Here is a 16,647-nt window from a genome sequence, read left to right on the forward strand (position 1 = left end):
GTGTTTTCCCAAGACCTTCCCCTTTGACGGTGGGTTAATTTGGACAACGCAAATACTGTCCGAGCCACTAATGAACTACAAACATGTGATTAATCTATTAGGTACAGTTCGCTTCCAGAAACACTTCCTTTTGAGTACGAGTTTATAAAATTGTATTTTTATTACCACAAGTTAAAATAATTACTACCATTATTAAACTCATATCTATTTCATCCTTATAAATAGACTATTCAAAATAAACAATTACGTAACAATTGAATTTGTTATTAAATAATCACGGATTCCTTACGGGGTAGACAGAGCCAACAGTCTCGAAATAGCCACGTTCGGCTGCATTGCTTAATGATGGAGACTTGAGATTCAAATAGTTACAGGTTGCTAGCCCATCGCCTAAAGAAGAATTATTGACGGCCTCTATGGCGCAACGGTATTTCGCTTGTCTGTGACACCGGAGGTCCCTAGTTCGAATCCCGGTCAGGGCATAATGTGAAACGAACTTTCTCTGATTGGCCTGGGTCTTGGATGTTTATCTATATAATTATTTATTACATAATATAGTATCGTTGAGTTAGTAGGTATCTCTTAACACAAGTCTCGAACTTATTTTAAAGCTTACTCAATCTGTATAATCAGTCCCGTAAATAGTTTTTTTTTTATTATGACTATATATATTCTAAGATCACCATAAAACAGAGGCTGGTCATCAATCTAATGTACATACATAAAGAAGAAAAATGTCACTGGCACATTGCTTCAGTAAGAATTTAACCTGTTTTACGAATATCATATTTTATATTCGGATGTCTTAACCGAACTAAAACCGTATTATATGTGATTCAATAATAGTATATTAATGTATAGAAATATTATCTAACTGACTGTACTTCTTGCATTTACATAATGTCGAGTCCGGCCATCTGTTGATTCCATGAATAAATTTGATACTTATGCGGAGTATTATAGAGTCGTTATTTCAGTGATCGTTGTGGATATTGTAAGCAGATGTCGCAGAGATAAATAGTGGTTTAGTTGTATATTAGTGATGTGGATAGATCGATGATGAGTTTATCGATAAGATCCTTTGTTGAGACTTTTTTAACTACAAACAGAGTAAGAGTTTTGAAGATATGCCTATGAAGTCATCCAGATAACAATTCTTCTTCAACCTGGCTATAGTCCTGGTTGCATCCTCACCACTCTGGAGAGGAGCACGAGGTTTGCCTTTGAGCATGAATTCTGGATTGGGTGAGTCAGGTTTTTAAACGAAGCGACTCTTATCTGACCTCCGCAACCTTTGCAGAGGAAACCTAACCTATATTGGATCGATCATGGTAACACATCCAGTACTATTTTCGATGTTATGTATACATTAGTTTGAATACTAACCGATGATCTTACGAAGAGGGAAAACATCGTGAGGAAACCTGCACATTCGGTAGCTGGATGTATAATCATGATCGATCCAATACGGGGTAGATTCAATAGTGCCGTGTGGCTCCCGGCACCAATACAAAAAAGAATAGGACCACCCCATCTCTTTCCCATGGATGTCGTAAAAGGCGACTAAGGGATAGGCTTACAAACGATTGGGATTCTTTTTTAGGCGATGGGCTAGCAACCTGTCACTAGTTGAATCTCAATTCTATCGTTAAGCCAAATAGCTGAACGTGGCCATTCAGTCTTTTCAAGACAGTTGGCTCTGTCTACCCCGCAAGGTATATAGACGTGACCATATATATGTATGTATGTACGGGGTAGATTCCCCTGCAAAGGTTGCGGAGGTCAGTTAGAGTTACTTCATGTAAACACCTGACTCACCCGATCTAGGGTCCATGGTCAAAGGCATACCCCGGGCTCCTCTCCAGAATGGTTAGGATGTATCCAGGACTGAAGTCAGGAGGAGGAGCAATAGAAATCTTATAACATTTGATTTTTATCATCCCTCTCGCTCTCTCCACTGAATAAAACCAGTGAACTGAAGAAGTACGCGTTACATTAATTAGAAATGAAATCATTTGGAAAACAGGTCAGCCGATGAAGGAATCTTCCGAGTGAATAAAGCTCGTTATAATGTATCACTACCTATTATAAAGAACTTCTATTTTATTTGTCTGTTTGTATGTATGTGCTAAGCTCGGAAAGTTGTGGAAGGATTTTGTTTTCGTTTGAATTGTTGGAATGATACTCGTATGATATAAAAAAAAAAGATTTTTATCAACCACAGTCAATGTATTGAATTCGTCAGGTAATTTATTAAATACTTACACATGTAGAAACAACCAATTATTTGTTTTTCAACACACATACACACAATCATGTCTTGTCAACCATCCCTTGCGGAGCAGACAGAGCCACCAGTCTTGAAAAGACTGATAGGCCACGCTCAGCTGTTTGGCTTAGTGATAGAGTCGAGATTCAAATAGTGACAGGTTGCTAGCCCATCGCCTTAAAGAGGAATCCCAAGTTTATAAGCCTATACCTTAGTCGCCTTTTACGATATTCATTGGGAAAGAGACGGAGTGGTCTTATTCTTTTTTATATTGGTGCCGGGAACCACACGGCACATTAATATTTATATACAATTAATAATTAAATACAAATAAAGAAGGTTACATAAAGGCCTACATAAAGGTCGACCATTGGACCACAGTAGCCAGTAAAATATCCAGTTTAAAGTTACGAATTAAATTAAAACAAATACTACTGTAGTTCCGGTTATACGAATCGAAGCTGACTGGAATCCTTATTGGTTCGAAAACGGAATACAAATAACCACAAAGCGCTGAAGCCTGCGCGGCGCACGCGTCGAGCTCCGCGTTCTGAGCTCTGTGCAAATACCGGTTTGAACTCGGAATTGCAGTCGGTCAATATTGGTTTTTTAGTTGGAAAAGGGCAGGTGTATATTTGTTACTCTTTTCTGATGTGCTTTTTTTCTCCAATGTCAATATACCGATCACGCGTATCCATAAGTATGGTTGTCTAACCCGCAAGGGATAGAGACTTGATTATATGTATGTATGCGTATCAATTTGATCGTAAGTACTTTTGTCGATATGCTTAAACAAAAAATAAATAAAATCTTCCGGGCTATCTTCCAGTTTCTTTCTTTCTTCTAGTTCACGAATGTCTATCCGAAATCTTACTGGAGCATTTATAATACAAGTTCTGAGCACCAATAAAAAAAAGAATCGGAACATTCCATCTAGTTCCCGTGGAAGTCGTAAAAGGCGACTAAGGGATAAGCTTATAAACTTGGGATTCTTCTATTAGACGATGCACTAACAACCTGTCACTATTTGAATCTCAATTCTATCTTTGAGCCAGATAGCTGAACGTGGCCTATCAGTCTTTTCAAGACTGTTGGCTCTGTCAACCCCACAAGGGACATAGACGTGATTATATGTATGTATGTATGTAGAATTCACTGCGAATAATACCACAAACAAAGGCGAATTATCAATATTTCAACAAAACCCATAACTCAAGCTTGTAATAAACAACTTTATGAAATTTACTCTCTAAAGAAGATTATAAAATAACTCTAATGCCCTCATATTATGACAACATTCATTAGGCGAGAAGTAATTTAATGTACGCTGATAAATTACACGCGACAACATAAATTCCTGAAATATTTCCAGTCTGAGCCTAAGTGTAAATAAAACGGCATTTATTTAGTCGTTGTTCTTTTGGTACAAGTTGTAAAAATTTGATGCTATAAATTACATACCTGACAGAGTAAAAACAGCAATAAAAAAATACTAATTAATTCTCAATTCTATCTTAAAGCCAAATAGCTGAACGTGGCCTGTTAGTCTTTTCAAGACTGTTGGCTCTGTCTACCCTGCAAGGGATATAGACGTGATTATATGTATGTGTGTATGTATGTAAGAAAATACTACGATGTGAAAAAAGGATATAGTGACAGGAAGAGACAAAGAATACTTTGATAGTTTGGTCATGTGGAGAGGATGGATGAAAACAACATACATGCATATGGTCACATCTACATATATCCCTTGTGGAGTAGACAGAGCCAACAGTCTTGAAAAGACTGATAGGCCACGCTCAGCTATTTGGCTTAATGATAGAATTGAGATTCAAATAGTGACAGGTTGCTAGCCCATCGCCTAAAAAATAATACTAAGTTTGTAAGCCTATCCCTTAATAGCCTTTTACGACATCCATGGGAAAGAGATAGAGTGGTCCTATTCTTTTTTGTACTTTACTTACTTTACTTATATCTTTTTTGTAAATGGAAAACTTAATTAAAATGAACTCAAATTAAAACTAAAACTTACTATTATTATAAAAAAGAAAGAAATAAAGATGATTACAAACAAAATATTAATTTACAAATTGTACAGTCCTTGCATGGCATCAACTTGCGGGAGTGTGCCCAGAATGCTGGCAGCATTGCATTTTTAATGGCAATCCTACTAATATTATAAATGCGAAAGATTGTGAGTATGTCAGTGTGGATGTTTGCTTTGATGACGAAGTCGCGGGCGGCCTTAAGTTATACATATAATCGTTATATAAATCTGAATTGTTGAATAGAATAGAATAGATTTATTTTCAAAATTGGATACAAGGTATCACTTATTGACGTCACATCACTTAAATCTAATTATAACTACTACCGCTTCCAAAGCGCGTGTGTAGAAAAAAACGGCGGAACAAACTACACTGCAGCATTTTCATCGGACGTCAATTTACAAATATAGATCTCTTAAATCTAAATCGTGGACGAATGCACATTGTCTTGGTACATTAAAAAAAAAATGAATGAATGTAGAATAAATGCAAAAGTCAATTAACCGCTCGATTGTCGCTTCTAACAACAAACGCTACCGCCTCTGCCTTGCGCGTGCCATACGCTCGCTGGATCTCAATATTTGCATCACGGGCGCATCGCAATGAATAATTCACAGATACTGGGTATTATTTATTCGGACCGACTTCTGCATTTACCTGCAGCATTCGTAAGTGTCGCATTTGTAATTGGGTCGACAGCTTTGAACTGGTGATAGCCAAGTGCTTGTTTTCGTGAGGAAATATTGCGTTTTGTGAAATCTACTCGTATACTAATATTATAAAGCTGAAGAGTTTTTTTGTTTGTTTGAAAGCGCTAATCTCAGGAACTACTGGTTCGAATTGAAAAATTCTTTTTGTGTTGAATAGATCATTTATCGAGGAAGGCTTTAGGCTATAACGTCACGCTGCAACTATTAGGAGCGAAGAAATAATGGAAAATTTGAAAAAAAAACGGGGAAAATTATTCATCCTTGAGGGCTTCAATGATGCCCAAAAAACTATTCCACGCGGACGAAGTCGCGGGAACAGCTAGTGAGTTATATAATTTGCATTTGCAAATCACGCGCCGGTACCAACTGTGAAATAAAATGTCCATTTAGGACCGGATAGTTGAGTTCTTAGAATGTTGAGTTAGCTTAAAGTTAAATTTTCAGTGTGCCGGGTGGTTCCCGGCACTAATGTAAAAAATAATAGTATCACTCCATCTCTTTCCAATGGATGTCGTAAAAGGCCGCTAAGGGACAGGCTTATAAACTTGGGATTCTTCTTTTAGACGATGGGCTAGCAACCTGTCACTATTTGAATTTCAATTTCATCATTAAGCCTAACAGCTGAACGTGGCCTGTCAGTCTTGCAAGACTTATAAAGATAGATGTGATTATATGAATGAATGAATAAATTTCAGAATGTCTACGAGAACAGAAAAAAAATCTAGGGTCGGGCTGCGAGTAATGATAATGATATTATGTACCCCGCAAGGCATATAGACGTGATTATTTGAATGAATGAATGAATGTACCTACTAGCTGTTGATTGCTTGCAAATACTATAATGTTGCTATACCCTACGGGGTTCATTTTGTACCCATTATTAAACCAGTGACTATTGTAGTAGTTAGAACTGAAATGACACCGGAGGTCCCGGGTTCGAATCTGATTGGCCTGAGTCTTGGATGTTTATCTATATAAGTATCCTACTACTATTATAAAGGCGAAAGTTTGTATGGATGTATGGATGTTTGTTACTCTTTCACGCAAAAACTACTGAACCGATTACCATGAAATTTGGAATGTAGGTAGCTGAAGACCCAGAATAACACATAGTTTTATAATAAACTAGAGGCCGCCCGCGACTTCGTCCGCATGGAAACCCTATCAATCCCGCGGGAACTCTGGGATAAAAAGTAGCCTATGTGTTATTCTGGGTCTTCAGCTACCTACATACCAAATTTCATGGTAATCGGTTTAGTAGTTTTTGCGTGAAAGAGTAACAAACATCCATACAAACTTTCGCCTTTATAATAGTAGTAGGATATAGTATCGTTGAGTTAGTATCTCGTCACACAAGTCTCGAACTTACTTCGAGGCTAACTCAATCAGTGTAATTTGTGCCGTATATATTTATTTATTATTTGAATCTCAACTCCATCGTCTTCTCAATACTGTTGGCTCTATCTTACTAGTAATATATAAAGACGTTATTGTTGTATGCACATTTAATTACCTTTTGCACATAAAAAATTCACACATTCATTTGTGTTTTCAATCTGTTCGGGCTATTAACTAATAGTCCAGTGGCAGTAACCCACAAAGCCGTTACAAAAGCCGGCAAAACCGTACCGGAATGGTGAGCAGACCGGATACGGTTCGGATTTCGGTTTTCAGATGAACGGGTAATACTGACCGATTTGTCAAAACCACTGGTGCGCTGGATGCAAAACGGGTGCATACGGTTTTGTTTTAATGTACTGGTCATATCACTAGCAAGCGAATGAGGCAGTTTTTCATATTAAACATACAATACATACCTACATACATAAAATCACGCTTCTTTCCCGGAGGGGTAGGCAGAGACTACCTCTTTCCACTTGCCACGATCTCTGCTTCGGGTCAGTCAATCTATACTAATATTATAAAGCTGAAGAGTTTGTTTGTTTGAACGTGCTAATCACAGGAAATACTGGTTCGAATAAAAAAAAACGTTTTGCGTTGAATAGATCATTTATCGAGGAAGGCTTTAGGCTATATAACACCACGCTGCAACTATAAGGAGCAAAGAAATAATGGAAAATGTGAAAAAAAAAGCGGGGAAAATTATTCATCCTTGAGGGTTACAATGATGCCCAAAATAACTGATTAACTATTCCACGCGGACGAAGTTGCGCGCACAGCTATTCTTGAATATAAAATCTATTTAGGTTCACACGCATTCTACACATTCCTTATCATTAAAGAAATCATTGAAATAGTTCACAGCAATTTACTATCTCGCTTTATTTTCAAAATGGCTCTGTATGCGATTAACGTCACTCCGAATGATTTTAGTTGTTAGAATTGAATGCAATTGCTTGCATAACTCGTGTTTATTTTGGCACGATATAACTGAGAGATGATGATATTTATTAATGGAATTCCAAATAATATATATGTAGGTAAATGTGCCGTGTGGTTCCTTGCGTGCCTTTTGTATTATAAATGCATACTGATTCTTTCATAAAGCCAAACAGCTGAACGTGGCCTGTCAGTCTTTCAAGACTGCTGGCTCTGTCCACCCCGCAAGGGATATAGACGTGACTATATGAATGAATGAATAATACAAAACTTACGTAATAAACGTTCGACGACTTACCTGTAAATAAAAAATATATACATATATCATATTAGTATGTTACCAAAACACACACGTACATATACCAAAATATATATGGTCACGTCTATATCTCTTGTGGGGTAGACAGAGCCAACGCCACTGACAACTGAAAGCCAGAAAAAGATTCAAATAGTGACAAGTTCCTAGCCCATCGCCTAAAAAAAGAATCCCAAGTTTGTAAGCCTAACCCTTAGTCGACTTTTACGACATCCATGGAAAGAGATGGAGTGGTCCTATGCTTTTTTGTATTGGTGCCGGGAACCGCACAACATTACCAAAATAGGCTATAATAATTCTGGATCTGATGTATGGCACAAATAAATAAAAAAAATGAAATGTCTAATACAAACAAAACAATTTTTTGCAAATCTATCAAAATTGATCGCCATGTTTTTTTTTAATAAAGGTAAACATGGCGGCGGACAGTGACAGATGAAACGTGGAAAGTGTTAGTTTGGTGCAAAGGCGTGTGTCCACTGAGCGTAAGATTTATTTTGCATCGCTTAAGCGTTGCGGTCCAAGACGAACAAGCAGCTTGTCGGCGATTGCATCATTAAGCCATACAGCTGAACGTGGCTTTTTAGTCTTTTCAAGATTGTTGGCTCTGTCTACCCCAAAATATATATGAGTGTCTGTTTGTAGGTACATATGTACTTATGTATCAGTAAGGGTAAGTATCAAGTAAGACTACTCAGTAAAGAAAAAACACGTGTAAACACGTATTATCCACGTGTTTTTTCATGTAGTTAGTACCAACACCCACAATGTTTTTAGTCTCCCACATCGCATCGCTATAGCTATGGATCACCGCCCTAACAACGAAAAATACTGTCATTTTTCACAAGGCCCCATGCGTTGACCTAATCTTCTGTTTGTTTAGGATATACAGACACCCAGACGCGGAACAACATCCTCCTATGGATTTATGTGTTCACAAAGTTTTTATTATATTAATATCTGGAATTGATGCCGTGTGGTTCTTGATACCCGTAAAAAACAATGAAACCAATCCATTTCGTTCCCATTGATGTCGGTAAAGGCGAGTAAGGGATATGCTTATAAACTTGGGGTTCTTCTTTTAGGCGATGGGCTAGCAATCTGTCACTATTTGAATCTGAATTCTAACATTATGCCGAACAGCTGAACGCGGCCTAACAGTCTTTTCAAGTCCATTGGCTCTGTCTACCCCGTAAGGGATGAAGACGTGATCATATGTATGTTATATGTTATTTTTACACATACTTTCCCTCGCAATGTTTTGAATAACATGTTTTTGAAAAAAAAAATAGACGCATATTTAACTAGTGCAAGATTCGTTCTGATATGATATAAAAATTATTGTTCGTGTGCTAGCTGTTTGTATTTATAATCTGCAAATTGTAAGAGCCAATCAGGGGAAATGCTTCAATATTTCATATCTTGCAACTGATTACAGAATTTTATTTAATTTACATCATTAAGCCATAAGATAGAATTGAGATTCAAAATAGTGACAGGTTGCTAGCCCGTCGCCTAAAAAAGAACTCCAAGCATGTACCTAAGCCTATCCCTAAGTCGCCTTTTACGACATCCATGGAAAAGAGATGGAGTGGTCCCATTCTTTTTTTGTATTGGTACCGGGAACCACACGGCGTGAGGATGCAACCGGGACTAAAGCCAGGAGGAACAAGAACATACGTCTTCAATGTTGCTTGCAGCTTTATGGGTCCCCTGATATTGCGATTCTGAGTAGCATCTTGATGAGACATTCTGACAAAGTTAGCTTTGCACATGTGACGGAAGTCACTTTGATGCCGCCAATGACACTGATAACTTTGTTTTAGACTTAACAAATAGAAAAACTTGAATTTTTCAAATCGTATTATAAGTAAATAAATATAGACGGGACAAATTACACTGATTGAGTTAGCCTCGAAGTAAGTTCCTGAATTGTGTTACGAGATACTAACTCAGCGATACTATATTTTATAATAAATACTTATACCTATAGATAAACATTCAAAGACCCAGGTCTATCAGAGAACGTTCTTTACTCATCATGCCCTGACCGGGATTCGAAACCGTGACCTCCGATGCCACAGACAAGCGTACTACCGCTGCGCCACAGAGGCCGTCGATGGATTAATGATGGAATTGAGATTCAAATAGTGACAGGTTGCTAGCCACACTATTATCTGTGTTGCTAGCCCATCGCCTACAAGAAGAATCCCAAGTTTACAGCATTTCCCTTAGTCGCATTTTACGACATCCATATGCATATAAATTTGAGATCTATATTTTTCCCATATTTTATTTTCTGTCAGTTACTTCAAAATCTCTAATTGCCTGTTACCTATACCCTAGGTATTTCTTGAATCTACGAACTAAGATGTCATCGCCGAAACTAGTGTACGAAGACATAAAACAACTATAACTGGGAAGTGTCGACAACAATGTTGTATTATTTAACCACACATGAGTGTCTGCGAAATGAGAGGGTGTGAATTGGAGCTATAACCAGAACAAGGACTCTCTATACAGCTGCATATATATAATCATTGTAAATTGACGGTAATTTTAACAGCGATGCATTCATTGCGGGGTAGACTGAGCCAACAGTCCCGAAGAGTCTGACAGGCCACGCTCAGCTGCTCGGCTCCATGATAGAATTGAGATTCAAATAGTGACAGGCTGCTAGCCCATCGCTTAAATTAAGCATCCTAAGCTTATGAGCCTATCCCTAGTCGCCTTTTAGGGTAAGGAGGGGGAATGGCGTTCAGCTAACGAAAAAATGGTGTATTTTTTTGATTAGACATTTTAATTCAAAATTTAAAAAAGAAACATAGTCTTTAACTCTCTAGTAATCAACTAGTTAACAATAACAGCGTATACCTTTTATTTACTAATAGTAAAAAAACATTTTAAAAAAAGCATGCTTGAGCGGCATTGCCCCCTTACTCTGGGTAATACCGCTCGGGGTACGGGGTAACGACGCTCAAACATGTTTTTAAGAAATATAACCGATTATATATGTGTTAATTAAAAAAACAGGAATGATATCAACATTATAAAATAAAAGTGAGTTCTAGAAACACAAATTCGTATTAATTAACCCCTATTCGTACGATAAATCAGTCTTTTTTAATTTAACAATTATGGTAAAATTTTTGAACTTAAAATCAACTATCACAATTCACTTTAATTATCATAGTATCATAAACTAATCATTATTGTCAAAGCTAGGACTAATTAGAAAATGATAACAATTATTTTTGAACACATAAATCACAGATAAAACCATCTGGTGCATCCCATCCCGAACAAATGGCGTGGGCCCACAGCCCGCAGAGGGTGCAACGGTACCACAATTCCTTGTTTTTGCCGAATTCTTCGCAGATGATGCATTTATTGTAATTTTCATTATCCATATTCATGTCATCATCGCTGTCATCGTCGCATATTTGGTCTCCATCATCACTATTTGAAGAACTGGACATTAAAATTTTTCTCTTGTGCGTTTTTTGTTTCTTTGGTTTCTTCCCTTTGGCAACTTTTTTCCCCGTTTTCTTAAGTTTCTCTACTTTTTTCTTTTCTTTGTCTTCTAAAATAATTTTCATAGGGGTTGAGGGGTGGTTCTTTCACGTTTTCTTGGCATATCTACAACAATGAAATAAAAATTGTCACTAAGGGGTAATGGCGCTCAAATGAGCGGTATAACCCCAAACGCCCATTTTGCGATTGATGTGAAATAATAATAAAAATATGCACAATAGAGTTGAAAATTTACTATATTTACAAAATAGAATAGTTTAACTATCAGAAAAAGTAAATTAATAATAAAATAGGCATTAAAATTTAAGACTTACCGACAGAAAACACCAAACGTAAAATTACATCGGCGCGGCCACAAACAAAGAAACGCACTTCACGGTCAGCTGATGCGGGCTGACTGTCTGTTCGTGTCGCCGCCTGTTAGAGGCCCCCTTCCCCCGCGCCTTCATGCGTTGTGGCGTATTGCTATGCTGCGTTTTGATAGATTTACCTAGGTGAACGCCATTACCCACTGAGCGTCATTCCCCCTCCTTACCCTACGACGTTCCTGGGAAAGAGTTGGAGTGTTCCTATTCTGTATTTTTTATTATTGATGCCCGGAACCGCACGGCACTTATTAGTTATTACATTTTCGTTATAAGGCTTGTAGATTGTACACAGGATTGTAACACCGGAGGTCCCGGGTTCGAATCCCGGCGAGGGCATGATGAGAAAAGAACTTTTTCTGATTGGCCTGGGCTTTGGATATTTATCTATATAAGTATTTATTATAGAATATAGTATCGTTGAGTTAATATCTCGTAACCCAAGTCTCGAACTTACTTCGAGGCTAACTCAATCTGTGTAATTTGTTACGTATATATTTATTATTATTATTTATTGTAAAAGTCAATGAAGGGAACGGTTAATAACTAAGGATACTTCTTTTAGGCGATGCCCTAGCAACCTGTCACTATTAGTATCTTAATTCCATATTTAGCCAAACAGCTGAACGCGGCCTTTCAGTCTAATCAAGACCATCAGCTCTGTCTACCCCGTAAAGGATAAAGACGTGGCTATATTTGATTTCCTGCCTTTGTTGAACGTTCAATTCGGTTTGGTCAAATTTGTCACTTTCCCCCTGATGGTAATTTCAAATACATTAGGCATTTCCACCTTTTAGATGACATTGCAAAATAACACAATCGTTTCTCATTTTTAACCTCCAACATAAAAGGTTAACTTGCATTAATTCATGTGTAAAGTTGTTCATAGTGGAATGCTTTATACTTAACTAGCTGTGCCCGCGACTTCGTCTGCGTGGAAAAGTTATTTTGGGCATCATTGAAGCCCTGAAGGTTAAATAATTTTCCCCGATTTTTTCACATTATCAATTATTTCTTTGCTCCTTATAATTGCAGCGTGATGTTATATAGTCTAAAGCCTTCCTCCATAAAAGGTCTATTCAACACAAAAATAATTTTCCAATTCGAAATAGTAGTTCCTGAGATTAGCGCGTTCAAACAAACTCTTCAGCTTTATAATATATGTAGAGATAGTAATATATAGCCGTATAAAGTACTTTTAAATATAAATATAGCTAGTTATATGTTCTCGCGCAGATTATAAAAGTATGTAACAAAATGCTTCATATATATGTAGGTACATATATTTACGTCTACATCCCTTGCGGGGAAGACAGAGCCAACAGTCTTTAAAAGACCAACACGATCAGTGGTAAAAGATGGAATTGAGATTTAAATTGTGACAGGTTGCTAGCCCATCGCCAAAAAGAAGAATACCAAGTTTATTAGCCATTGCCTATATGCTATTCATGGGAAAAGACGATTTTATTTTAAAGTTCCGGGAACCACACGACATTCCTCTTTACAGCCACGCCAGTAAAACATCGCTGGTATGAGAGATAATTTAAAAATTGATATAATAATCACAATCAGTGCCGTGTGGTTCCCGGCACCAATACAAAAAAGAATAGGACCACTCCATCTCTGTCCCATGGATGTCGTAAAAGGCGACTAAGCGAACGACCGAAGCAACAACGTCTCAGTTGCCTCTAAAATTTGCGACGCTTCGTCTACCCCGTTAGGAACGGAGACTTCAACATACATATGTAAACTCAGTATACTTAGGAAGTCGGTTAAAAATAATTTGGGCCGTAGCTAAAGCGGGCGTTTGAAAAATGTGATTTAAAAGCGATCCGTCTGCGACTAATCCTTCGGTCGTAACTGGATTACGTCTCGATAGGAACGTAAAAACCGTTCAGGGATTTGAAAACCCTCGTTTTGGGCGACTGGGCTGATAAAAAATGTCTATTCGGTTTTAGGCGGCTTGCTATTTTTAAAATAATGTTTATAATAAGGATGTTGACAAGGTTTTAAAACAATAGACAACGGATCATTTGTAACGTGCTGTGTGGTTCCCGGTACCAATAAAAAAAAGAGAATAGGAACATATTGTCTTTCCCATGGATGTGGTAAAAGGCGACTTAGAGATAGGCTTATAAACTTGGGATTCTTCTTTTAGGCGATGGGTTAGCAACCTGTCACTATTCGAATCTCAATTCTATCATCAAGCCAAAAAAGCTGAACGTGGCCTTTCAGTCTTTTCGAGACTGTTGGCTCTGTCTACCTCGTAAGGGATATAGATGTGACCATATGTAATGAAGTAATACGATAGTCTATCTATCACAACTGTTGTGTACAAACTAATTTACCTTTTTTTCTGGAAGAAAAAGAATATTATTATATTATATACTTAAAACACACTAGCAGCTCAATAAGCTGATGCGTGTGAATTTTGATGTATACCTACATATGTATGATGATAATTTATATAAAATTAAAGTTTTGTTGATATATGTATTTAATTAACCAACATCTAAAGAACTAGTCAGGTATTTTTTATAATTAAGTCTGTAAACACTATGATGTCCAAATCTTATGACATGAATTTTATTCAAGAACTTTTTTTTATTCTGTCAACTCATCAACACGGTTCCCTCGTGTGCATTTGGACTAAAGCAAAACTCCCAACAACCCATTTACAGCCAAGGCACGTCGCAACAAAGGTCTTTGGGGTATTATCTTATTTGTTCAAATAGTTTCGAACCCATGAACTTCGCTCTCGACTTTTGTAAAACAAAATTGATACAATTTTGGTTGGCCTTTCAGTCTTTGCGAGGCTGTTGGCTTTGTCTATTCCGTAAAGAATGACGTGGTTAGTGTTAGTTTTGGAAAGTTTATTTTTATATAAAACTAGCTGTCCTGGCAAACGTCGTTTTGACATATAAATATTTTTCAAGTAATTTCTAGTTAAAAATGTTTTTAGGATGGACAACCCTTATCACTAAGGGGTGTGAAAATAGATGTTGGCCGATTCTCAGACCTACTCAATATGCTCACAAAATTTCATGAGAATCGGTCAAGCCGTTTCGAAGGAGTACGGGAACGAATATTGCGACGAGAGAATTTTATATATGTGATATTAGAAGTTAGTCAATTCTTCTTCTGAATTTATTTTGTCTGCTATCATACCTTTCTCTAAATGCATTTTATGAGACTCATTGTTTTTAAACAGGACTTCTATCTACGTCAATTAGAATAATATACGTCTAAAGATATTTAAAAAAGGTTCAATATTTTTAAGGCAAAATCCAAAAATGTTATTCAGGAAAATGTTAAACCCGTTCTATTTAATGAGCGCCACGCTCAAAACGTATCGTGTTTCAATCCGTTGGCCTAAAACTGGCCAAGACCCTTCATAAAACTTTTTTTCTGTAAAAATTATCTCTAAGCAGAGGTAAAGGGTTTTAAGCCCCTAGTAGCAGACAATATCGTAAGCAGTCTTTGTTTTTTATTTATAATAATTTAAATACGCTCGTTCAAAATTATCTTTCGCTGAAAAATTTTAAGAACAGAGATATCTGTACAGTTTAATAAGTACCTGTATTATTAACGTTGACAATACAAACTGAACATTTAAAATGAAACTGGCATATAACTAAAAAATAAATAACACTAAAATTCACAAATTTAATGACAAGCAATATTTCATTGCCTTCTAATTTATTTTAAAAACAAAAGAATGATTTTCTCTGTGACAGTTTTCAGAACAGCCATTATACATGAAAACAGTTTTAAATTTTAAAATTGGAACGAATGTCACGCCATTAATTTGCCAGTTATTTTGAGCGTCTGATAAATGTGTCATAGACAAGGAGCAGCTGGTATTTATTATACTTATTATTGTTTTAGGAACAACTGTTTTGAGGTTAGATCTAGATTTTGGACACACTGCGAATGCCGGTACAGTTCTTATCTAGGTTTCATTAGATTCATTCGAATACCGAACGCTTCGACTAAAGACTAAATGCTTACGACTAATTGACTCCCTACCTATAATGAGCAATCGTTTTCCCTTCATCAAAAAATGTCTTCATTAACTTATTCTAATGCGTGTCTGGTAAAAATAACAAAACGATCATGCCGTGTTGGCACACGGCATGATCGTTTTGTTATTTTTACCATGGCTGTCATAGAAATTGTTCCTCGTCCTGTAGTATCAATAACACGTCCAACAGCGGGCTGTCACCTCAACGGTTGAAACAGGAGATAGCTCGCCATAGCATTACACAACAGACTTTTTTTTTAGCAAAGGCGGGGATCTTCAGTGTTGCCAGGCTAAGCTAAATGTTACCAGCAGTAGATAGATAGATAGATAGATAAAAGCTTTATTCACCATCACAATACATTAGTTGGACACATACATAATTAACAGTAATAAACAATGTGAATGTGCAATGTGCATGAATGTATGTACCACAAACAATGATGGACAGTGAAAAGGTCCTGACTCAGCATAATGTCGCAGGTGTAGGCACCGCGACGCTGATGATTCTGCCAGAACCTTAGATGTGCTCAGCGAAGCCACACGAAGAGGAGATAAATGTACCAGTTATAGGGCGAGTGTCCAGTAAAGTTTGTTAATGGCTCAGCAAAAAAGAAATAAATAAGTGCGAATGTAATAAATATTTTCATTTACTGTTGCTTATTACTTAAGTGTTAAAAAAGCGCATGCACGTCACTTTAACAATCAAATGGTTCAATAATTAATGACTGTAGCCACACTAGGAAAACATGCGAGTAATGTTTGTGTATATATTTGTATATTTAACTTTGTGATTGGGTCAAACGTTTGCCATTCCAATTGCATTTAACAGAATAAATTCCTTAAATTTAAGTTTAAATGAAAAGAGTGATTTTAAATTTCGAATAGGAGGGGGGATATTATTCCATATTTTAGTGGCATTATACCTAAAACTACAACAGAACGCAGCTGTTCTGTGTCGAGGCACGACGAGAGGAGGGACACATGTTCTCAACCCCTCCGATCCTCTCGGATATCTCAATTTTATTTTGTCATACAAATACA

At 36.9% G+C, this 16,647-nt stretch overlaps 1 protein-coding gene and 1 long non-coding RNA gene across 11 annotated transcripts in view; both read right to left on the reverse strand.

The window, feature by feature from the left end:
• Nucleotides 1-16,647, reverse strand: part of LOC106142717 (KH domain-containing, RNA-binding, signal transduction-associated protein 2) — a 162,612-nt gene that overhangs the window by 41,344 nt on the left and 104,621 nt on the right. The gene's annotated exons all lie outside the window — the stretch shown is intronic.
• LOC106142221 (uncharacterized) lies at nucleotides 10,463-11,616 on the reverse strand. Its single transcript, XR_009657368.1, has 2 exons — nucleotides 11,532-11,616; nucleotides 10,463-11,322 (listed from the first exon to the last, which is right to left on the reverse strand). It is a non-coding gene; the product is annotated as an uncharacterized LOC106142221 (long non-coding RNA).

The sequence above is a fragment of the Amyelois transitella genome, chromosome 24 (genome assembly GCF_032362555.1).
Source record: "Amyelois transitella isolate CPQ chromosome 24, ilAmyTran1.1, whole genome shotgun sequence".
NCBI classification, from domain to species: domain Eukaryota; kingdom Metazoa; phylum Arthropoda; class Insecta; order Lepidoptera; family Pyralidae; genus Amyelois; species Amyelois transitella.